This window comes from Bos javanicus, chromosome 4 (assembly GCF_032452875.1).
Source record: "Bos javanicus breed banteng chromosome 4, ARS-OSU_banteng_1.0, whole genome shotgun sequence".
Lineage (NCBI taxonomy): Eukaryota > Metazoa > Chordata > Mammalia > Artiodactyla > Bovidae > Bos > Bos javanicus.
Genome location: NC_083871.1, coordinates 19,532,237 through 19,556,398, shown reverse-complemented (window position 1 = coordinate 19,556,398; position 24,162 = coordinate 19,532,237). Strand labels below are relative to the sequence as shown.

General features: G+C 39.0%; 1 pseudogene; it reads right to left on the bottom strand.

The window, feature by feature from the left end:
- Window positions 1-2,315: 2,315 nt before the first annotated feature.
- The window catches only part of LOC133246737 (small ribosomal subunit protein eS24-like), a 120,301-nt pseudogene continuing 98,454 nt past the window's right edge, over window positions 2,316-24,162 (bottom strand).

The window sequence follows — 24,162 nt, the reverse complement described above, 5'->3', positions numbered from 1 at the left end:
GACTTTCATCCACTAGATATAGCATCTATCTATATTTCTTGCTTGATTACTACTATGATGGTCCATTAGTTTCACTATATTTATTAGTCATCATTCTACTACAGAGAAAATCTTTCCCTTCTCTCCATTTATTTGTTATTTTAAATCTTTATATCAAGGTGAATTCATGAATTTTGTTTTATTCAGCAGGTTATATTTTTTTAGCATTGTTATTTAATTTTTTGCTCAAATTTTCCCAGATTTGGCCAGTGGGGTCCCTTTCAAGCTGACATCTATGTCATTTTGACAAAACCTCATCTTTGTGCACTTTCTTTCTCTCTAGCATGTTAGATGCTTCGGGATTATCTTGTAATTTCTCTGCCCTGCCCTGTAATCAATCACTTTAAAAGATCCCTGGAAGTGGAAGTTTAGTTCAGTTCAGTTCAATTGCTCAGTCGTGTCCGACTCTTTGCGACCCCATGAATCGCAGCATGCCAGGCCTCCCTGTCCATCACCAACTCCCGGAGTTCACCCAGACTCACGTCCATTGAGTCAGTGATACCATCCAGCCATCTCATCCTCTGTCGTCCCCTTCTCCTCCTGCCCCCAATCCCTCCCAGCATCAGTCTTTTCCAATGAGTCAACTCTTTGCATGAGGTGGCCAAAGTACTGTAAGTGGAAAATGACACTGAATATTTGGAAACTAAGATCTGAGTGCTAGATATGCTTGTGGCTAATAAGAGTTTGCTGCCCCTAGATCTTTTTAATGGACAGAGCTGGGATTATATGTATGATTATACACACATATACATATACACATTTACATACATGTTTATTTCTATATCTAATATACTGAAAGCATGAGTTAATATTAGCTTCCAGCTCCAGTCCAACACCACAGTTCATTTTAATTTTCTCCTTTTCCACATTTGTAAATCTCTTCTCCCCCAGTAGAAGCTTGGCTGCCATTACCTTTAACATGTTTTTGTATTAGATCACTTCTTGCTGAATATAACCAGTTTCCTGATGCTGCTACCAGCCCTCACTTCCTCATGGCTGAACTCTTCACTCTCTACTCATCTTTTCCTTTTTAGATCTTGACATCTGACTTTAAGCTTCCTCTGACCGTGGCCCATTCATTGATGTCTTCCTCATCTCATCGATTCTTATGTATTGCACAGGTTTGCTGCCCCTTAACTCTACCCTGCATGAATGTTTAATTTTCTGGGCTTCGGAGTAAATTATTTAGGAAGGCAGGAAGAATACTAGGTTGCCATTTTTAATGGAATGGTCAGGAAACACCTTGCTAAGAAGATTAAATTTGAGGGATGGTTTGAAGTTGGTGAGGGAGTGAATCCTGCGGGTATTTGGAGAAGAGTATTCCAGGCAGCGGTAGTAACATGTGCAAAGGCCCTGAGGCACAAAGATATCCTGTGAGTTAAAGGCAAGGAGGCCACCATCACTGAAGCAAATGAGCAAAGGAGAGAGTGATAAATCAGGTCAGAGAGGTATCAGGAGGCCAGATTCTGTAGGACTTTGTAGACCAATGCACAGTTTTGGCTCTTCTGTAAGTAAGCTGGAGTGCCATAGGAGGGCTTTGAGCAACAGAGCAATGAATTTCACTTTGGGTTTAAAAGGTGACATTGGTTCCTATGTTGAGAATAAACTCTGTATGTGAGTGGTGATGAGGGGATGGAGGGAGATGGAAGTTGAAAGCAAGTAAAACAGCCAAAAATACTCTTAGAGTGATGAGAAGAGAAATTAGCTATGGAGGTCATGCAAAGTGGTCAGGATCTGGATATATTTTGAAGGGAAAGCTGATGGGATTTGTGATGGGTTAGATATAGAGCTTTGTATAAAAGATATATAGATAACACATACTTAATCACTGAAATGTAAGCTTAAGGGAGTCAGAGATGAGAGTTGGACTATAAAGAAAGCTGAGCACAGAAGAATTGATGCTTTTGAACTATGGTGTTTGAAGGGACTCTTGAGAGTCCTTTGGACTGCAAGGAGATACAACCAGTCCATCCTAAAGGAGATCAGTCCTGGGTGTTCCTTGGAAGGACTGATGTTGAAGCTGAAACTCCAGTACTTTGGCTACCTAATGCGAAGAGCTGACTCATTTGAAAAGACCCTGATGCTGGGAAAGATTGAAGGCGGGAGAAGGAGACGACAGAGGATGAGATGGTTGGATGGCATCACCGACTCAATGGGCATAAGTTTGAGTAAACTCCGGGAGTTGGTGATGGACAGGGAGGCCTGGCGCGCTGTAGTCCATGGGTTCGCAAAGAGTCGGACATGACTGAGCAACTGAACTGAACTGAACTGTACTGAAAATGTTTTAGTTTATTTTCTTTTTCATGAAAAATCTGCACAATCACCACAGATACAGTCTGTTGTCCAATCTCCAGCTCACTTTTTGCCAGCACCAACATTGGCCTTTGCATTCCCCCTGACTTTCTGCATTCTGTTCTTGCATTTCTTTTACTGTTTTCTTGAGGTCTTTTTCTTCTCATATAGGCCACGTCTTGCAAGCCTGTGTTTGCGCTCATTCTTCTTTGCATAATCCAGGGAATGGTAAATCATGCCAAAGCCAATTGTCTTGCCACCACCAAAATGGGTTCTGAATCCAAATACAAAGATGACATCTGGTGTGGTCTTGTACATTTGGCCAGTTTTTCCCGAATTTCTGTTTTACGTACTGTTGCCTTTCCAGGGTGAATAACATCGATGACCATTTGTTTCCGCTGAAGCAGTCGGTTGGTCATGAACTTCCTGGTCTGGATAGTTACTGTGTCTTTCACGATGGCAGCTGATCTTTAAGCAGCCAGGGAGGAAAAGAGCGGAGTCAGAGATCTTTGTTTTTGATCAGTTTTTCTTACTGTTATAGCCCCAGCTCCTAGAATTATACTTGGCATGTATCAAATATTCAACAAATAATCGTTGAATGAAAAAAAAAAAAAGAAATAGGAATCCTAGTCTTTGTACTTTTTGAGGAATTTGCATTTTTTCCTTTAATGGGGTGTGTGGAAATTACCACTAAAAAATATTGGGAAGCCTGTATTTAGTCAACTGATAAAATGTGACATGAGTACAATGAAAAGGACTCAAAAGGGCCAATGAAATTATACTTTCAAATACTTACTGTTACTAAAAATATCTTCTAGAAACCAAAACAAGGGAAACTGAAATGTTCTGATTGTGTTCAGTAGTTCACTTCAGGGTAGCAGTTCTCACTATGCATATGTGAATTATTGTGCACATGGATGAGTGGTAAGAAATTTACTACCTACAGTGAGGAAGAGCCAAAATTTGAGTAGGATTTGCTTGAAGTAATAAAATAAGAGCACATATGATGATCATTTTTATTATAATAGATCGTCCCTTTTTTTGAACCAAAGAAAGCAGAACATTTGCAGCAAGCATGCTGGAAAATGTACATTAACTACAGTGTCTCATTTATCCCACACCCACAGTGTAGATTGGTACAAACTTTCTAGAAAGATATTGACAGTATATACTGTCAATATATACTTAAGAGAAATCTTAAGGATATATATATATAGGAAATATATATACTTAATTGGAAATCTTAAACATCTGTGATAGTCGACACCATGATTCCTACTCCATATCCCCCTTATGGTTGTTTACATACATGGATTGGCCTATTTCACCAACCTAGCTACACAAAAGGTCACATTTAGTTTAAAAAATTTACATAATTCATGTAAATTTGTCAAGCTTCCGCAGACTCAAAGTAGTGGAACATCTGGTCACTCACTTTTGAAGTTGTTCCCATGTACATTGTTGAAAAATTTAGTGGGCTTAATTGGCCAAAATGATTGTCTTTCCCAGAGATACTCTAGGCAGAAGGGCAACCAAAGAATGTGACTGACCCTCTGGTTTATCTTGCCACTAACATTTTATTCCACCCACATTCCTACTATCCATGTCGTTGGCTATGATAATGGCATTATCATCACTATGATGACTGGCACAGGCCACAAAAGTTCTATTTGCAGATCTAACTCTCTTAGTCTTATAGTCAGGCATGAGTGACCCACTATTTAGTTACCCACAGATGCAGCTTTTATGATTACAAAATGTTACATATGTTTATAGATAATACAAAAACTAACCACCAATTAACGTTTCAGACCATTTCTCTCTCTGTTTTGGGGTTCTTGCTGTAGTTCTTTTTTTAATGTTTAGCTATTGCACTTAATATTGTATTTTTTTGTACTTTTGATTTTTATAAAACGTAATTTTAAATAGTCGCAATATATAACATTATATTACCAAATTTATCTAAGTAATCCCTGAAGAAGTGGGACTGATTGAATTTAAATTGCTTTTTGGTCACTTTTTCCTTTTTCTGTGTTCCTAATGCTAGGATTTCTGTTGAACAGGTGAGGGGATTAAAGAGTTGGACTTTTAAAAGGAACCATCGATGGAAATCAGATTGGGGCAAATAAACTGACATATAAAAGAATTTATTGCATGTATAGGTAACTAGCCCCATTATAGCTCTCACTTTAAACCGTGTTCTGACTCAGGCCTGGAGGGGGAGGAATCACAGGGCGGTGGCTCCAGCTACACATCATTTGTTTTTTTCCCGGGTTGTATTTGCATGATACTGAAACAACCCCACTGAGTAATTAAATTCAACAAAAATATGCCTTTCTTGTTTCAAATCCTGTCATGCTACTAATGGCTACTAGAGGGCAGCAGAAACCAGGAACTGGCAGGAAAAGCAGTAACTTGAATAGACTGAAGAGGCTCTGCCCAGACCTGAGAACCATCTGTTCAGGGTTGAGACAGAAGATCGGGTTCAAAGAGTCTGTCTTAAAGGCCGCTTCAGTTACTTGAGAAGAAAACAAAATAAAGGAATAATAAGAGTGGCAAACCTTAAACGTTTTGGAGGATTGAAACAAACAGATGGGGACTAGCGGGAATCACCAAGGGTAAGCCAAAAGCCACAGGTGACCAGGTTACGCATTCGAAGGAGAGAGTAGAGGTGAAGCTGTGGTAAGGCTCAAGTGCCTGGATCAGGGAAGCAAGACATCTGAACGGAACTGGGGGTGTCAGAGGGCTATGACCACATGCCATCATCCGAGCAGACCCTCCACTGAAGAGCCCACAGGCGAGGGCAGCAGCTGAGCAAATGTTAAGGCATAACAATCTCAAGAGGTTATCTCCTGAGAGATAACATGTTAATAAGATGGTTTCTAATTTATGGTAGTAGAAAGAACATTGGGCAGGAATTGAGATCTGGATTTAAGATCTAGCCATCAACTAGTTGTAGGACTATAAAAAAGTGTCTTACATTTCTTTGGCTTCTGGGTTATCATGGACAAATTGGGGGGTTGGATTGGATGAATTCTATGATACCTAAGGTACTTGAAATTCTAGGGATGAACTGATTGGTCACCAAAGCCATCACCCAGTTGCACTGTGTAGGTAGGCTGAGATGACAGTCCAGCATTCATCTTCCCGTAGTCTACACACTGTCCTCACGCAGCTAGCCAGACGGTTACAGTCCCACCGTTTTTCATTTGTACTTCTGTGAAGATAGAAGCCAGACTACTTGATGTTTCATACTGTGTACTTGTGAAAAAGAAAGAAGGACCAAGCTTTCCCAGGATTTGATGATCCTGTTTCAAATACAATGGTGTGTGTCTTTGGGAAATCTTAAAAACAAAACAAACTGCAAAAGAAAGCACATAAACTCACTGTTGCAGTTCAGACTATAGTTGCTGATACTTTGTGTTTGAGTTAGGGCGACTTTTAGGATCTTTAAGATATTTTAGACTTTTCTAATCAGAGCTTATATTTTGAATTCTAAAGTACTAGAAAATGATAAGCCCATTGTCAAAATGTTCATCATTTCCTTAACTATCACTGTAGGATTACAAACAACATTTTTAGTTTTAAATCTCTTAAATTTATTTGTAATCTTATTTAAAATGGGCATTATTGCTGTTTGAACTTTATACCTTTATGGAAGAATTTAGTAAGTAGATAATTCTAAAGAGGCTGGTTTATAGTTGTTAGACTATAAGCATTTTTGAAAACATACTCTTGTGAATAGACATGGAAGAATGTGGACATTTAAAATCTTCAAACAACTTTAAGTCTGCTTTAAATAAAATTTGACCTGCTTTTTCATCTAATTTATATAAAGAATTAAAAAATATTAAAAGTGATGCATAGTTGTATTGATTTTTGAAGCAGGCAGATATCATAGACATTGTCTGGAACAAGTGGTTCTTGACCTTTTCACTGCTAAAGGCTCTTTTAATTAATTTTTCTCCAGTGATTCAACATTTTGAAATATTTTGTCTATTTTTCCTCACCAAGAGCACTCCTTAAATGATAATTAGGTTTTTCATTTTAAATTAATCTGAACACATAACTACTGATCTCTTTAGCATGAGTTCAGCAATGACACCATCCTGAGATAATGAAATTCTACCATGTAAAAAAATTCTAGTATTTAGTGCAGACTTACTGTGAAAAAATACATTAATTCTATTATAGTTTTGAAATTTTGAAAATAGTTTCAGAACTCTGGGGAACTACTTCTTTTCCCTACCTCTCCCAGTTTACAGATATGTAACTCAGTCAGTTGTTTAGTCAACCTGATACAAGTCCAGGGCTCTATCTACAATACTGAGTGTTCCCTCTTCTATAGGATTAATCATTACAGTTTATGGTAATGAATGTAGTTAAGTTCATACTTCTCACAAAAAAAGTGAATCTAGAAATTTGGATTGGTTGATATTCTTTCTTTCTTTTTTTTTCATAGATGGCAAACTGAACAAATTTAAATTTAGGAGGCATCCCAGGTAGCAGATTTAAGGAACTAAATTCTAGACATTTCTTGGAATGTAAGTTCTTCCTTTTGGAATCCTTCAAGAGTTGAGATATTATTTAGTTTTGACAGCATGTTGATGTGACTAATTTCATTACTTAAAATTTACTGCATACTAACTTAGTTGCAAAAAGAAAAATTTTAAATCCTGACCCCATAGAAGCCAAACAATGACACTGTATTTGCGAGTGTGTGTCTTTGTGTTTGGTGATTACAGAATCAGCCTTCCTTTTCCTGTCCATAAACATGTAACATATGTATAGTTTTCTAGAAGTAAGAATGAAGACTGAGTACTCCTGAAATATCAAAGTATAGGTTACCTATACTTTCTACTCAAGGAACTAGCTTGAGCTCTTCCTCTCTCCCTCTCTCTATATATGGCCAAAGCTATCGCTTGACATTTGCTTCTGTGATGCCTTCAGTTCAGTTCACTTCAGTTCAGTTGCTCAGTCATGTCTGACTCTTTGTGACCCCATGAATCACAGCACGCCAGGCCTCTCTGTCCATCACCAACTCGCAGAGTTCACTCAAATTCATGTCCATCGAATCGGTGATGCCATCCAGCCATCTTATCCTCTGTCATCCCCTTCTCCTCCTGCCCCCAATCCCTCCCGGCATCAGAGTCTTTTCCAATGAGTCAACTCTTTGCATGAGGTGGCCAAAGTACTGGAGTTTCAGCTTTAGCATCAGTCCTTCCAATGAACACCCAGGACTGATCTCCTTTAGAATGGACTGACTGGATCTCCTTGCAGTCCAAGGGACCCTCAAGAGTCTTCTCCAACACCACAGTTCAAAAGCATCAATTCTTACGCGCTCAGCCTTCTTCACAGTCCAACTTTCACATACATACATGACTACTGGAAAAACCATAGCCTTGACTAGATGGACCTTTGTTGGCAAAGTAATGTCCCTGCTTTTTACTATGCTATCTAGGTTGGTCATAACTTTCATTCCAAGGAGTAAGCGTCTTTTAATTTCATAGCTGCAATCACTATCTGCAGTGATTTTGGAGCCCCCCAAAATAAAGTCTGACATTATTTCCACTGTTTCCCCATCTATTTCCCATGAAGTGATGGGACGAGATGCCATTATCTTCATTTTCTGAATGTTGAGCTTTAAGCCAACTTTTTATCTCTCCACTTTCACTTTCATCAGAGGCTTTTTACTTCCTCTTCACTTTCTGCCATAAGGGTGGTGTCATCTGCATATCTGAGGTTATTGAGATTTCTCCTAGCAATCTTGATTCCAGCTTGTGCTTCTTCCAGCCCAGTGTTTCTCATGATGTACTCTGCATATAAGTTAAATAAGCAGGGTGACAATATACAGCCTTGACGTACTCCTTTTCCTATTTGGAACCAGTCTGTTGTTCCATGGCCAGTTCTAACTGTTGCTTCCTGACCTGCATATAGGTTTCTCAAGAGGCAGATCAGGTGGTCTGATATTCCCATCTCTTTCAGAATTTTCCACAGTTTATTGTGATCCACACAGTCAAAGTCTTTGACATAGTCAATAAAGCAGAAGTAGATGTTTTTTCTGGAACTCTCTTCCTTTTTCCATGATCCAGCAGATGCTGGCAATTTGATCTCTGGTTCCTCTGCCTTTTCTAAAACCAGCTTGAGCATCTGGAAGTTCATGGCTCATATATTGCTGAAGCCTGGCTTGGAGAATTTTGAGCATTACTTTACTAGCGTGTGAGACGAGTGTAATTGTGTGGTAGTTTGAGCATTCTTTGGCATTGCCTTTCTTTGGGATTGGAATGAAAACTGACCTTTTCCAGTCCTGTGGCCACTGCTGAGTTTTCCAAATTTGCTGGCATATTGAGTGCAGCACTTTCACAGCATCATCTTTCAGGATTTGAAATAGCTCAACTGGAACTCCATCATCTCCACTAGCTTTGTTCGTAGTGATGCTTTCTAAGGCCCACTTGACTTCACATTCCAGGATGTCTGGCTCTAGGTGAGGATCACACCATCGTGATTATCTAGGTCGTGAAGCTCTTTTTTGTACAGTTCTTCTGTGTATTCTTGCCATCTCTTCTTAATATCTTCTGCTTCTGTTAGGTCCATACAATTTCTGTCCTTTATCGAGCCCATCTTTGCATGAAATGTTCCCTTGGTATCTGTAATTTTCTTGAAGAGATCTCTAGTCTTTCCTATTGTGTTGTTTTCCTTTCTTTCTTTGCATTGATTGCTGAGAAAGGCTTTCTTATCTCTCCTTGCTAGTCTTTGGAACTCTGCATTCAGATGCTTATATCTTTCCTTTTCTCCTTTGCTTTTCATTTCTCTTCTTTTCACAGCTATTTTTAAGGCCTCCCTAGACAGCCATTTTGCTTTTTTGCATTTCTTTTCCATGGGGATGGTCTTGATCCCTGTCTTCTGTATAATGTCATGAACCTCCGTCCATAGTTCATCAGGCACTCTATTTATCAGATCTAGTCCCTTAAATCTATTTCTCACTTCCACTGTATAATCATAAGGGATTTGATTTAGGTCATACCTGAATGGTCTAGTGGTTTTCCCTACTTTCTTCAATTTAAGTCTGAATTTGGCAATAAGGAGTTCATGATCTGAGCCACAGTCACCTCCTGGTCTTGTTTTTGCTGACTGTATAGAGCTTCTCCATCTTTGGCTGCAAAGAATATAATCAATCTGATTTTGGTGTTGACCATGTGGTGATGTCCATGTGTAGAGTCTTCTCTTGTGTTGTTGGAAAAGGGTGTTTGCTATGACCAGTACGTTCTCTTGGCAGAACTTTATTAGCCTTTGTGCTGCTTCACTCTGTACTCCAAGGCCAAATTTGCCTGTTATCCCAGGTTCTTGACTTCCTACTTTTGCATTCCAATCCCCTATAATGAAAAGGACATCTTTTTTGGGTGTTAGTTTTAAAACGTCTTGTAGGTCTTCATAGAACCATTCAACTTCAGCTTCTTCAGTGTTACCAGTTGGGGCATAGTCTTGGATTACTGTGATATTGAATGGTTAACTTGGAATTGAATAGAGATCTTTTTGTTGTTTTTGAGATTGCATCCAAGTACTGCATTTCGGACTCTTTTGTTGACTGTGATGGCTACTCCATTTCTTCTAAGGGATTCCTGCCCACACTAGTAGATATAATGGTCTTCTGAGTTAAATTCACCCATTCCAGTCCATTTTAGTTCACTGATTCCTAGAATGTCGATGTTCACTCTTGCCATCTCCTGTTTGACCACTTCCAATTTGCCTTGATTCATGGACCTAACATTCCAGGTTCCTATGCAATATTGCTCTTTACCACATTGGATCTTGCTTCTATCACCAGTCACATCCACAACTGGGTATTGTTTTTGCTTTGGCTCCATCTCTTCATTCTTTCTGGAGTTATTTCTCCACTGATCTCCAGTAGTATATTGGGCACCTACCGGCCTGGGGAGTTCAACTTTCAGTGTCGTATCTTTTTGCCTTTTCATACTGTTCATGGGGTTCTCAAGGCAAGAATACTGAAGTGGTTTGCCATTCCCTTCTCCAGTGGACCACATTCTGTCAGACCTCTCCACCATGACCCGCCAATCTTGGGTGGCCCCACATGGCATGGTTTAGTTTCATTGAGTTAGACAAGGCTGTGGTCCATGTGATCAGATTGACTAATTTTCTGTGATTATGGTTTCAGTGTGTCTGCCCTTTGATGCCCTCCCACAACACCTACTGTCTTACTTGGGTTTCTCTTACCTTGGACGTGGGGTATCTCTTCACAGATGCTCCAGCAAAGCGCAGCTGCCGCTCCTTACCTTGGATGAGGGGTATCTCCTCATTGCCGGCCCTCCTGACCTTGAACGTGGAGTAGCTCCTCTCAGCCCTCCTGTGCCCACGCAGCCACCAGCTCCTTGGACTGGGGTAGCTCCTCTCGGCCACCGCCTCTGACCTCGGGCGTGGGGTAGCTTCTCTAGGCCATGCTTCTGCATGATCCGGCATGTCAGAAGTCCTCTATTAATCTTTTTTTCTTAATGAAAATATGCAAATATGTCATCTTGGAGGGTTAAGACAATGGTTTATTATCAGTAAACCAAATCAACCTGAACTATTTTGTTAACTAATAGAGAATAAGGATGAGAAATAGGAAAAATTAAATTTGGAAGAGTGGTAAGATAAAGGACAATGGACTTTAGAATGTTCTAGTGACAGACAATAAAAGCCAGAGTTACTATGAATGCACCAGGGGCCTGGAATTGAAATCGAAGAATAAGTGAATTTTGTCTTATTCTTAATTTTAAGTTAGTAATATACACAAAATTTTGTTTAGAGGAAAATCAAGCTTTTAAGAATATGTTTGAAAAATGCCATATTTTTGTACCTATTTCTGACACTAGTATAGCATTGGGACCCTCACTGCCAGACTTTACATTTAATATGCAGTCACCAATAGAGTAAAATGAAAACTGTATGTGTATATATATTTAAAGATAATTTAAAAAATGACTCCAGTCTTATACATAAAAAATGCATTATATTTGTATTTTTACTTGCCTCCAGAGAACACTTAGAGAAGGGCATTTCTAGAAACAGGATTAAATATTTTGAGTCAAACAATTAGAACTCTTCAATGGCAACTGTTAAAAAAAACACTCAGAACTCCTTGGGGACAGACCATTGTATGGTTTTATAAAGTCTTGTGGCTCATACTTGCATGGTGTGTTAGTGACAAAATCTGGCCTAGAGTCAGATTTCCTGCTCCTCTTGATATGCTCAGTCCACAAAGTAGGACCTTCTGTGCAACCGAAAGTAAACCTAAATTAAGAATGTTTTAGTTTCTCTGTTTAATAATAAGAGGTACCACTTTTCATGAAAGTTTTGTCATGAGCCAGGCGTTTACATGAATCGGCTGCAGTCTTCACAGCCATCCTGTAAGGCGGTAATAACTAACACTGAGAGGTGGAATAGTACAGAGGTTAGGAGTGCTGGTTATGGATCGCAAGGAATAGTGCCTGTCACCTATCTGGATTTGAATTCCACACTCTTGCTTAATGGTCAGGTAAACTTCATTTCTTCGTCTTCACAATCTAGATAAGTAGTTGTTGTTTTTGTTGTTCAATCACTAAGTCGTGTCCGACTCCTTGCGACCTCATGGCCTGCACCACGCCAGGCTTCTCTGACCTCCACTCTCTCCCAGAGTTTGCTCAAATTCATGTCCATTGAGTTGGTGATGCTATCTAACCATCTCATCCTCTGCTGCCCCCTTCTCCGTTTGCCTTCACTCTTTCCACCATCAGGGTCTCTTCCAGTGATAAGTAGTACCTATCCTATAATGTTGCTGTAAATGAGAAAGAGGAGAGCAGCACCTGAGAATCAGAAGCTGGCCCAGCTCTATCAGCTAGGGCTTGGCATTCTAGATGCTAGCTTGACACTGGCAGCTCGGTTGTGGCATTTTGCCTGATGAACATAAACAGGTTTGTGTGTGCGTGCTCACTTGCTTAGTCATGTTTGATTCTTTGTGACCCCATGGAAAATCATGGGGTCAAATACAAAGCTATTTTCCACTCTTTTGAACTTTCCCTAAATTACTAATACAGTCCTGAATCCTAGTCCTTTCTAACACCCACCTACTGAGATGCCTCACAGTTCTCCCTAATATATGGTCTCCCTCATTTTCACAAGTCAATAAACCCAACCTCATTTGACCAAAGGTATGTTCTTGGTGGTCCTGGGCTAGAGGGCATTGACATGAGGAATGAATGAGTTAATCCACATAAAGAACTTAAAATAGTGCCTGGCTGCAAGTAATTGTTCAATGAATATTATCTATATAGTGTTTTATAATTTTGTAGATAGTGATATGGAAACTCAGAGAGGGCCGAAAGCTGGGAGGATGTGGTGCTGTATTTCCAGTTCAGGCTTATTATGCTCCAGAGCCCATGTTTTCACTACACCATACTACTACGCTTTGACTCATCACCATTGCTTCCCTGTCAGGGGGTGCCAGTGTTGGCCCTTGGGATTCTAATTTTTTCTTGATCTATGGCTTCCCTGGTGGCTCAGAGGGTAAAGCGTCTGCATGCAATGCGGGAGACCCGGGCTCCATCCCTGGGTCGGGAAGATCCCCTGGAGAAGGCAATGGTAACCCACTCCAGTACTCTTGCCTGAAGAATCCCATGACGGAGGAGCCTGGTCGGCTACAGTCCATGGGGTTGCAAAGAGTCGGACATGACTGAGCGACTTCACTTTCACGTGTTTAAATAAAAATTCTTTTCCTTTAAACAGCATTAAAAATCAACCGTTAATCTTTTTCATTTATGTAGCAGCTTGTTAGGTGAAAGACCTTCAGATTTTCTTTTACTACAACTTTACTCTTTTGATCATGGTAAAATTCTCTTTTATCCTTTGAAGTCTCATTGACTGAAAAGACTGTGGTAAAGAATGTTAACTTAGATCTTTTGCAAAATAAGGTAGCTGGGAGACAAGAATGGCAACAGTCCCAAGCTAGCACCAGGGTGCAGAAGACTGAAGATGAGAGCCCAAGCATTAAGCTTCAATGAAACCATCCAGCCAACTGCTAACATGATAAGGGAATAATGTCAGCGAGCTTCAGGAAAAGACAACACTGACAGCCAGAGCATGTTTGACTTCCATAGCGTAAGGTAAAAGATTAATAATAAATTGGACCATGGATCTAGGTGCCTTTCGCATCCACTCATTTTCTAATTTATCATTCATGGGAATTTCTATGTGTTCTGAGGTGGATGGAGTGAGGTCTTATGTATGTATTTGCTTTATGGAAAGACTTCTAATTGAGTTCTTCCTAAACTGTGTGTTTTGGAAATGCTGGTATTTTAGGAGGTATTCGTATGTTTTCTATAAAAGACAACCTAAGGGTCAATTTTTGGTATTGTTCTAATTGAGTCTACTTGAAGATTCACAGATGCATATTAAAAGATGTTAAAAATGAAATAAAATATGTTTAATTTTATGTCAGGCATTTCCCAAATTCATTTAAATTTAAGACTTTTTCCTTAGAACATATTACCACCACCATCACCACCACCACCATCACCATCACAGTTAACGCTTACGGAGGGCTTACCATACAGTAGACACTGTTCTAAGTACTTTGTATATGTTAACTCATTGCCTCAACAGTGTTGTTATTGCCAGGGAGGCTGAGGTGTAGAGCAGTGACATGACCTGTTCAAGGTGACACATCTAGTAAAACAAAGCAGAAATTCCTTTAACTGCTCCTGTCTTAGGAGAAAAAGTGAGAAGTCCTTTTTTGACTTGAAGGAACAAAGAGAAAAGTACTAGATTTATTCAAGTATTCTGTCAACATTTGTTGAGAAACTAGTATGTGCCCTGAGAAACTGGTATAAACAACAGCTATTCAAAGTGCTGGAGATACAGCATTGAGTAAGACAGACAGGATCCCAATTCTTATGGCGTTTACATTGTAGTGGGAATAAATAGATAATAACAAATAAGCACATAAATAAACAAACAAAAAAAGGGTAGTGATAAATGTTATGTTGTAAATAAAAGAGTGGTCTACGTATGGATTAACATTAGGTTAATTATTCTTGAAAGTTCATTGCAATGTCTTATTTAATAACTTCATCTGACTAACTAAAGCAGAATAATCAGTTTAATCATAGCCTTTTACTAATAGTCTTTCTGGTTTATTGATAAGGTATGTGTTTGCTTATTGGGAAGTCATCAAAGAAGTGCTTTTATATTCTTTATATTCTTAAAGAAGTGTTTCCCAAAATGGGATAAATGAAGTACTAATTCCCAGGAATTTTAATAGTTGTGTATGTATGAAAATATTTTTGTGGTCAAAGGAGTTTGAAACAAGTTTCTAGCAACATCAGTCACCCAGAGTTTCCAATACATCAGTGATTTTTTTTTCTGGCAAAAAATGTAGTGTACAATATTTTAAACTTATTTGACCATGGAACTTTCTCTTGTGACAACTTCTCATGAGAGTTGTATTATGCGGACCCCACTTTGAAATGTATTCCATTAGAGCTATCTCTGTTTCTTTTTTAGCACAGCACATTTGCGGCGCTACTGGGTTGCCATAATTATTAGCTCATTTAAAAGAAGTTTTGATCTTTTGCATTGACTTAGAGTAATTCCTTATTAAATTCTCCTTTGTTGTTAGAATTCAGATCTAAGAGAAATAACATTTCACAGAAAAGTGCTATTCTTTCATATTCTGAAGTCTTGTTAATTCTGTTTGCTGGAGTTTGGGTTAGTGGGACTAAATATTCTGATTTTTTTCCCATGCTTGTTTTATTTTTATGGTTCAGTCTTTCTTGATCAACCTGTGCTACTGTTGGGATCTGTTGGGCACTATGTGTTATGTATTCTTTCTCTATCAATAAGAAAAAGAGAGTCCACCTTTCTATCTCTGCCATATCACATGGATAGAACATAAAGAGACATAAAGTGAAGTGAAGTCGCTCAGTCGTGTCTGACTCTTCTCGATCCCATGGACTGCAGCTTACCAGGCTCCTCCGTCCATGGGATTTCCAGGCAAGAGCACTGGAGTGGGTGCCATCGCCTTCTCTGTGAGGATAAAGACTGTGCCTTTTTTCCTGTTTCCCTGGTTCACAATAACAACATCATTCTGGTGGGGAAAGCAGACCAGTTTTGGCAGCCCTGGTGGGAAAGGTGGATCTTGCATTTACCTAGGTTGGGGGCGGGAGGGAATGCTAAATGGGTATATATGAGTGAGACAGGAGGCTCTGGGTTCACACACCCCTGTGACAACAGGGCAGGCTGGGCTGGGGGCCCTGCCCTTGAGTTTCTGAAGTTTTGCATAAATGTACAGTGAAAAATGTCACTGATACATACAATTATCAAGGGCAAAAATTACTACCAGTTCCTTGTACATTCTTCTAGAGATACTATATATAATATATCACACATATTTATAGTATTTACACTCAGATACATTTGCACTTATATTAAAGGAGATCAGCCCTGGGTGTTCTTTGGAAGGAACGATGCTAAAGCTAAAACTCCAGTACTTTGGCCACCTCATGCGAAGAGTTGACTCATTAGAAAAGACTGATGCTGGGAGGGATTGGGGGCAGGAGGAGAAGGGGACGACAGAGGATGAGATGGCTGGATGGCATCACTGACTCGATGGACGTGAGTCTGAGTGAACTCCGGGAGTTGGTGATGGACAGGGAGGACTGGCGTGCTGTGATTCATGGGGTCGCAAAGAGTCGGACACGACTGAGCGACTGAACTGAACTGAACTGAACACATATAAAACTTCCTTTTGTGAACACAATGTAAAAAATGTAATAGCAAACTATTCTACCGCACCACACTTTATTCACTTTGCAATTTATTTTGGGAATCTTTCTATATCAGTTTATAGAGATCTACATAATTAATAAAAAAGAAAAAAGGAATTAAAGCTATTGCAATGTATTCCATTATATATATTGTTAAATTTATCTGTTTATATTCCACTGTATAGATTATTATAGTTTAGTCTCCATTTCATAGACACTTAGGTGATGTTTAAATAATTGTGTAAAACAAAGTAACTCCTTAAATATTAATCTTGTGATGGGGTAAATTTTGCCTTGATGTTATTATATTGATAAATTTGAGGTTTCTATACTAATGTTTTACCATTTAAAAAGATTTTCTACTTGTTATTTGATTTAGTATAAAAAAGTTTGCAGATTTCCAGAATACTGAAATTTGAAAACTCGTGCTGAAAACAGTAGGCTTTTAAAAACCTAACTGGTTTCCTGTATTAAAATTCTTTATCCTTGCCAATATCGTATGTTTTCACATTCATTACGTCATAATACTAGCTACATATTTCCTCTCCAAAATTCTATTTTAAAAGCTTTTAAGCTTTTCCTTTTTGGATTTAAGACCCAGGACTCATCTGCATGGATTATTGTTCTGAAGTGCAGTACCACTGCGTGTTTGGTTGAATTCTTTCTATATAAACAAGTCACGAATAATATAAATGAGCTTAGATTGGATCAGATACAATGAGGGTCGAAGAGTGATGGTTGATGCAAACAAGTGAAGTGATTAGTATTGTTCCTGCTGCAAGATGAATTATATTATGTCATGCATTAAAACAATGGCTTGTCCTTCAGGATATCAAAGACTTTTTAGCAAACCATATAATGGGAAGTATGCAGTCCTTTATCATTTCAAAAAAAAAAGTGAGCTTATAAATAACAGTTTTGAGAATTATTTTCAAGTTTCACAGACCAGTGTAGTGCCAGCACTGATGAGAATGGACACACCTTGTCTTTGCTAATGGACAGCACAGTGTATTTATTGTCCTTTTTACTCCGCGGTGCTGTTCTGTGATGCCACATAAGCTGTTTTGATCTCTGGGTACTTCAGCTTAAAGTGGACCAGGAGCTCTTCTACCCTTGGGGGTGTTAGTAGGATTCTAATGATTCTGTTTGATCTCCCATGCTAAACGCAAATGAAATAAATCAGTAGAAATACACATAGTGAGTATATCAAAGAGTTATTTCTACTTCTGGGCATAAGGAGTTGCTAAGCAACCTGTGTCAGACTTCATGGTCATCTGTTAGAAAGGACACAAAGTCAATGCTCACTCCAGACACATTAGATTGTAAATGAAAAAAAACTATTTTGTTGGATTCAAGAAAAAGCTCCTTGGATGAACATATAATGGTTTCAGGATATGATGTATCTTTTTGCAGATGTGCTTAGGGGAACAATTAAATAGGTAAAAAAAAATCAACATTCAATCCCAGCAGACAGGAAGGACAAAGAAAATAAATGACATTTTCTTTGAATTATTCTCACTTCCCAGGATCTACCTTCAGAACACCGTGACTATCTATGGGATGTAATAACCTTAACAGTACGTGCCGTGAGCCTTCCAACAGCAGGGGAGTCTGCAGTGTACCTTTGGAATGTGGAATTTTATTGATAATAAGAAAATTACTTATAATCTTCTTTTACATCTTTCTTCAATACGACATTTTACGATATGAACTTTGTAATGCAGAAAAGAGCTTTGTCAAAGCAGAGAGGCATGGGATAGGTTTTGGGCTAAGTGTAATAAAGCTATCCAAGGCACAGAGTGTGGAAAAATTATGATGTTCACTTTGCAGAAATTATATGTTCAGTATCTAAAAATCGCTGATGATTTTTCTTCAGTATTTTGTGTAGATAAATATTTTTCTTCTGATATGAGATTATTGTTTGGCCCATCACAACATTTCATTATGTGCTGTTTTTTCTTTTTTTAATCGGAATGCCTCTATGGTACCATTTACTGGCAACTTGACCTTAGAAAGTTTTTTTAAACTCATTTCAGCCTCCAATTTTCTTGACTGTAAAACATAGCTATAAATAATCCTCTCATAGAATTGTGATAATTTTATGAATTAATAGTTATATAAAATACCTAGTGGATAGTATGTTTTAAGTTGCATGCATGTGTGCTCAGTTGCTTCAGTCATGTCTGACTCTTTGTGACCCCATGGACTGGAGCCCACCAGGCTTCTCTGTCTACAGGACTCTCCAATCAAGAATACTGGAGTGAGTTGCCATGCTCTTCTCCAGGGGTCTTCCTGAGCCAGGAATTGTACCTGCAGCTCCTGTGTCTCCTGTATTGCAAGCAGATTCTTTACCCACTGAGCCACCTAGGAAGCCGATAATTATTATTATTTATGGCATAGACTATTAGAACAAAGTATTCTAAGTAGGATTATTGCATTTTGTCTATAAGGGCACAATGATTTTTAAATGGGAAAGTACATTAACTCATGTTTTTTGTGAAGTTTTTTTTTTTAATTAAACACATTTAACTGAAACTGAAATAGTCATTACACTGAAGTTTAAAAAAAATATTGTTCATTTGCTAAGTCATGTCTGACTGTTTGTGACCCCGTGGACTGCAGCTCGCCAGGTTCCTCTAACCTCCCCTGTCTCCCGCAGTTTGCTCAAATTCATGTACATTGAGTCGGTGATGCTATGTAACCATCTCATCCTCTGCTGCCCCCTTACTCTTTTGCCTTCAATCTTTCTTAGCATCAGAGTCTTTTCTAAGTCAGTTCTTCACATCAGGTGACCAAAGTATTGGAGCTTCAGCTTTATCATCAGTCCTTCCAACGAATATTCAGGGTTACTTTCCTTTATTTTTTATTCTATTTTTTTAACTTTAAACATTTTTTGTATTGGGAGTATAAGCCAATTAATAATGTTGTGAAGGGACTCAGCTGTACATATGCATGTATCCATTCTCCCCCAAACCTCCCTGCCATCCAGGTTGGCACATAACATTGAGCAGTGTTCCAATAAGTCTATGTTGGTTACCCATTTTAAATATAGCAAGGTGTACATGACCTTCCCAAAATCCCTAACTTTCCCCTTTTCCCTGCATCTCTAAGTTTGTTCTCTGAGTCTCTTTCTGTTATGTAGGTAAGTTCCTTTGTATCAATTTTTTATTTTTTTTTTAAGATTCCACTTATGAGGAATGTGATATATTTCTCCTTCTGTTTGACTTACTTCACTCAGTATGACACTCTCTATGTCAATATGTATTGCAGCAAATGGCATTATTTTAATCTTTTTAATGGTTGAATAATATTCCACTGTATATATGTACCACATCTTTATCCATTCCTTTGTCAATGGACATTTAAGTTGCTTCTATGTCTTGGCCATTGTAAACAGTGCTGCAATAAAAGTGGGGTGCACGTATCATTTTGGATCATGTTTTTCTCAGGGTATGATTGCCTTTAGGATTGACTGGTTTGATCTTCCTTTGCAGTCCAAGGGACTCTCAAGAGTCTTCAGCACCACAGTTCAAAAGCATCAGTTCTTTGGTGCTCAGGCTTCTTTATGGTCCAACTCTCACACCTATACATGACTGCTGGAAAAACCATAGGTTTGACTAGATAGACCTTTGCTGGCAAAGTAATGTCTCTGATTTTTAATATGCTGTCTTGGTTGGTCATAGCTTTTCTTCCAAGGAGCAAGCATCTTTTAATTTCATGGCTGCAGTCACCATCTGCAGTGATTTTGGAGCCCAAGGAAATAAAGTCTGTCACTGTTTCCATTGTTTCCCCATCTATTTGCCATGAAGTGATGGGACCGGATTCCATGATCTTAGTTTTTTGAATGTTGAGTTTTAAGCCAACTTTTTCACTCTCCACTTTCATCAAGAGGCTCTTTAGTTCCTCCTCACTTTCTGCCATTAGAGTGGTATCATCTGCATATCTGATGTTGACATTGATCCCCGCAATCTTGATTCCAGCTTGTGAGTCATCCAGCCTGGTATTTCACATGATGTACTCTTCATGTGTGCTCAGCTGCTCAGTTGTATCTGACTCTTTGCGACCCCATGGACTGACAGGTTCCTCTGTTCATGGGATTTTCCAGGCAAGAATACTGGAGAGGTTTGCCATTTCCTCCTCCTGGGGACTTTCCTGACCCAGGTGTTGAACCTGAATCTCCTAAATCTTCTGCATTGGCAGGTGGATTCTCTATTACTGAGCCACTTTGGAAGCCCTGAGGTACTCTGCATATAAGTTAAATAAACAGGGTGACAATAAACAGCCTTGATGGACTCCTTTCCCTATTTCAACCAGTTAGTTGTTCCATGTCTGGTTTGAACTGTTGACCTGCATACAGGTTTCTCAGGAGACAGGGAAGGTGGTCTGTTATTCCCATATTGTCAGGAATTTCCCACATTTTTTTTGTGATCCACACAGTCAAAGGCTTTAGCATAGTCAGTGAAGCAGAAGTATGTGTTTCTGGAACTCCCTTGCTTTCTCCATGATCCAATGAATGTGGGTAATTTGGTCTCTGGTTCCGCTGCCTCTTTGAAACCCAAATTGTACATCTGGAAGTTCTTGGTTCACATACTACTGAAACCAGTTTGAAGGATTTTAAGTTTAACCTTGCTAGGATGGAAATGAACACAGTTGTACAGTAGTTTGAACATTCTTTGGCTTTGCTCTTTTTTGGGACTGGAATGAAAGCTAATCTTTTCCAATCCTGTGGTCAGTGCTGAGTTTTCCAAATTTGCTGAGTTATTGAGTACAGCACTTTCACAGCATCACCTTTTAGGATTTGAAAGAGCTTAGCTGGAATTCTATCACCTCCACTACCATTGTTTATAGTAATACTTCCTAAGATCCAATTGACTTCACACTCCTGGATGTCTGGCTCTAGGTGAGTGACCACACTATCGTGGTTATCTGGGTCATTAATACCTTTTTTGTACAGTTCTTCTGTGTATTCTTGCCACCTCTTAATCTCTTCTGCTTCTTTTAGGTCTTTACCATTTCTGTCCCTTATTGTGTCCATCCTTGCATGAAATGTTCCTTTGATATCTTCAATTTTCTTGAAGAGATCTCTAGTCTTTCCCATTCTATTGTTTTATTTTATTTCTTTGCACTGTTAATTTAAGAAGGCTTTCTTATCTCTCCTTGCTGTTCTCTGGGAACTCTGCATTCAGTTGGAAATATCTTTCTCTTTCTCCTTTGCCTTTTGCTTCTCTTCTTTCCTCAGCTTTTTATAAGGCCTCTGCAGACAACCACTTTGCCTTCTTGCATTTCTTTTTCTTTGGGATGGTTGTGATCACTGCCTCTTGTACAATGTTATGAACCACTGTCCATAGTTCTTCAGGTACTTTGTCTACCAGATCTAATCCCTTGAATCTATTTGTCACCTCTACTGTATAATTATAAGGGATTTGATTTAGTTCATACCTGAATGGCCTAGTATTTTCCCAACTTTCTTCAAGTCAAGCCTGAATTTTGCAATATGAATCTTGTAGTCTGAGCCACAGTCAGCTCCAGGTCTTGCTTTTACTGTCTATATAGAGTTTCTTCATCTTTGGCTGCAAAGAATATAATCAGTCTTACTTCAGTACTGACCATTGGGTGATGTTCATGTGTGAAGTCATCTCTTGTGTTGTTGGAAAAGGGTGTTTGCTATGACCAGCATAAAAAGAAAAATTATATCTATCTTTGAAGTGTAGTTCACAGCACATTTTCTTTTTGGTTCTGCAATAAGTATAAAGTATCTAAATTTTGTGAGTAAATGAATATTTCTTTCTATAACAAATTATAATATCTTTAGCATACAGACAATACAAAAAAAACTAGTACCCATAGTTCCAAACTCTCTTACAGGTTCATAGAGTCTCCTTGGAGGCATAGACCAGCACTTTACTTTTGGAGAAGAATTTTTGTGTTGAATTTTGTGAGTCTGTTAAAAAATCTGTTAACGTTTTTTACAATGATGAGTTCAGTGTAACTAAGAAGTCAGTTGGGAAGAGAGATAGAAGATCCAGAATCCATCTTTAGGGAGTCACAGCTCATCTTTTTTAGGACTAGTTGGGCCTTGGTATTCTCTCTGTTGCAGTGGAACATTTGTTGATTTATTCAATGACTGTTTTTTTGCATGCCTACTATGTGTGCTAGGCACTGTGTGAGAGATGCTGCGCATATAGTGGTGGACAAATTCTAAGTGAAGCCTGCCCTGTTGGAGCAGTGGGAAAAATAGTAAAGCACTAAGTGCCTTGAAGGAAATGAACAGGGTGAGGGATAAATAATAGTGCTGCTGGGCTGGTTGAATGAGTTGCGACTAAATAAGGGAGGGTGGCTGGGAAAGATCTCTGAGCAGTTGGCATTTAGACTGAAACCACTCAGAGCAAGGTTGACCCCCTGGACCTCAGCGTTCAGCGTGAGTAGTTCTACCACAGCTGATGTACCCGTCAATGACTGACCTTTCTTTGTCTTCAGGACTCTTGAGTTCGAATGAAATAGCATGGTTTCCCTCTCCTTTTCCTTATGGAAGTCTTCCACTTTTATCTTTGTTTTTGGAGACAGCTGTTTCATTTTACTGATAGATGCTATGTCATCCTTAAGCAAGCCAGCACTTCTTTCATTTTATGAGGCTTGTTTTCTTCCACACATTTTCATTTCAACCCGTGTCTTTTCATATAAATTATGAGCTTTAAAAAAATAAACTAAACTAAACTGTTGGTAGAGATCAGGGAGGAGCTGTAATCAATGTGTTAGAGTGGGGTGTTCCATTTTTCCATATTTTGATTACCAGTTTCTCATAAACAGTTGAGCGTGGCTTAAAAAGAGATTTAGAAGGTCATTTATGTGTTACTAATCTACATTTTCATAGAATTTTAAGTCTTTCAAATTGTTGTGTTATATATATTTAGAAACAAGACTCTGGTTTAACAGCAATAGCAAAAGCATCCTCGCATTGTCAGGAGTGGTGTTTTCAATTTGGTTAGCTTTCAAAACACCCATGAGTTATAACATTAGGAGCATATTAATCTGTACAATTTGAACATTAATAGATTAGCATTCACGTTTATACATTTATATGATTAAAGCTTAAAGAGCACAATTTCTATTTTAATACAAATCAGTGTCTACATGTCTGTTTGGATGATTGGGAGTTCTTCGAATTTATAATTAGCATCTAACAACTGCTAAACAGGTATTATAAGAAAGAAAGTCAAACAATATGAAACATGAAACAGAATGCCACATTGTAATAACATCGGTAACCCAAGTTTTATCTGCTTTGTGTTAAATGCACTATGCTGCCGCTGCTGCTGCTAAGTTGCTTCAGTTGTGTCTAACTTTGTGACCCCCATGAATTGTATAGTCTGCCAGGCACCTCTGTCCATGGGGATTGTCCAGGCAAGGATACTGGAGTGGATTGCCTTGCCCTCCTCCAGGGGATCTTCCCAACCTAGCGATTGAACCCAGGTCTGCCCTATTGCAAGTGGATTATTTACTATCTGAGCCACCAGGGAAGCCCAGGAATATTGGAGTGGGTAGCCTATCCCTTCTCCAGAGGAACTCCCCAACCCAGGAATCAAACCATCGTCTCCTGCATTGCAGGCAGATTCTTTACCAGCTGAGCTAAAGGATACACATGTGAATCAGTTATGTAGATAAAAGAACTGATTAGAATTTATTTTTCTCTAAGGCTTTTTAACATTTAATTATTCTACTAATTCATTTTTGGCTGTGCTGGGTCTTCATTGCTGTGTGCTGGTTTCCTCTCGTCGTGGCGAGTGGGGGCTACTCTAGCTGTGAGGCATGGGCTTCTCATTGCCATGGCTTCTTTTGTTGTGCAGCACGGGGCTCTATGCCGCGGGCTTCATTAGTGGCAGCCCACGGGCTGAATAGTTGTGGCTCCTTGGCTCTAGAGTATGGCTCAGTAGCTGTGGTGCACAGGCTTAGTTGCTCCAAAGCAGGTGGGATCTTCCCAGACCAGGGCTCGAACCCATATCCCATTGGTAGGCAGATTTTTAACCACTGGACCACC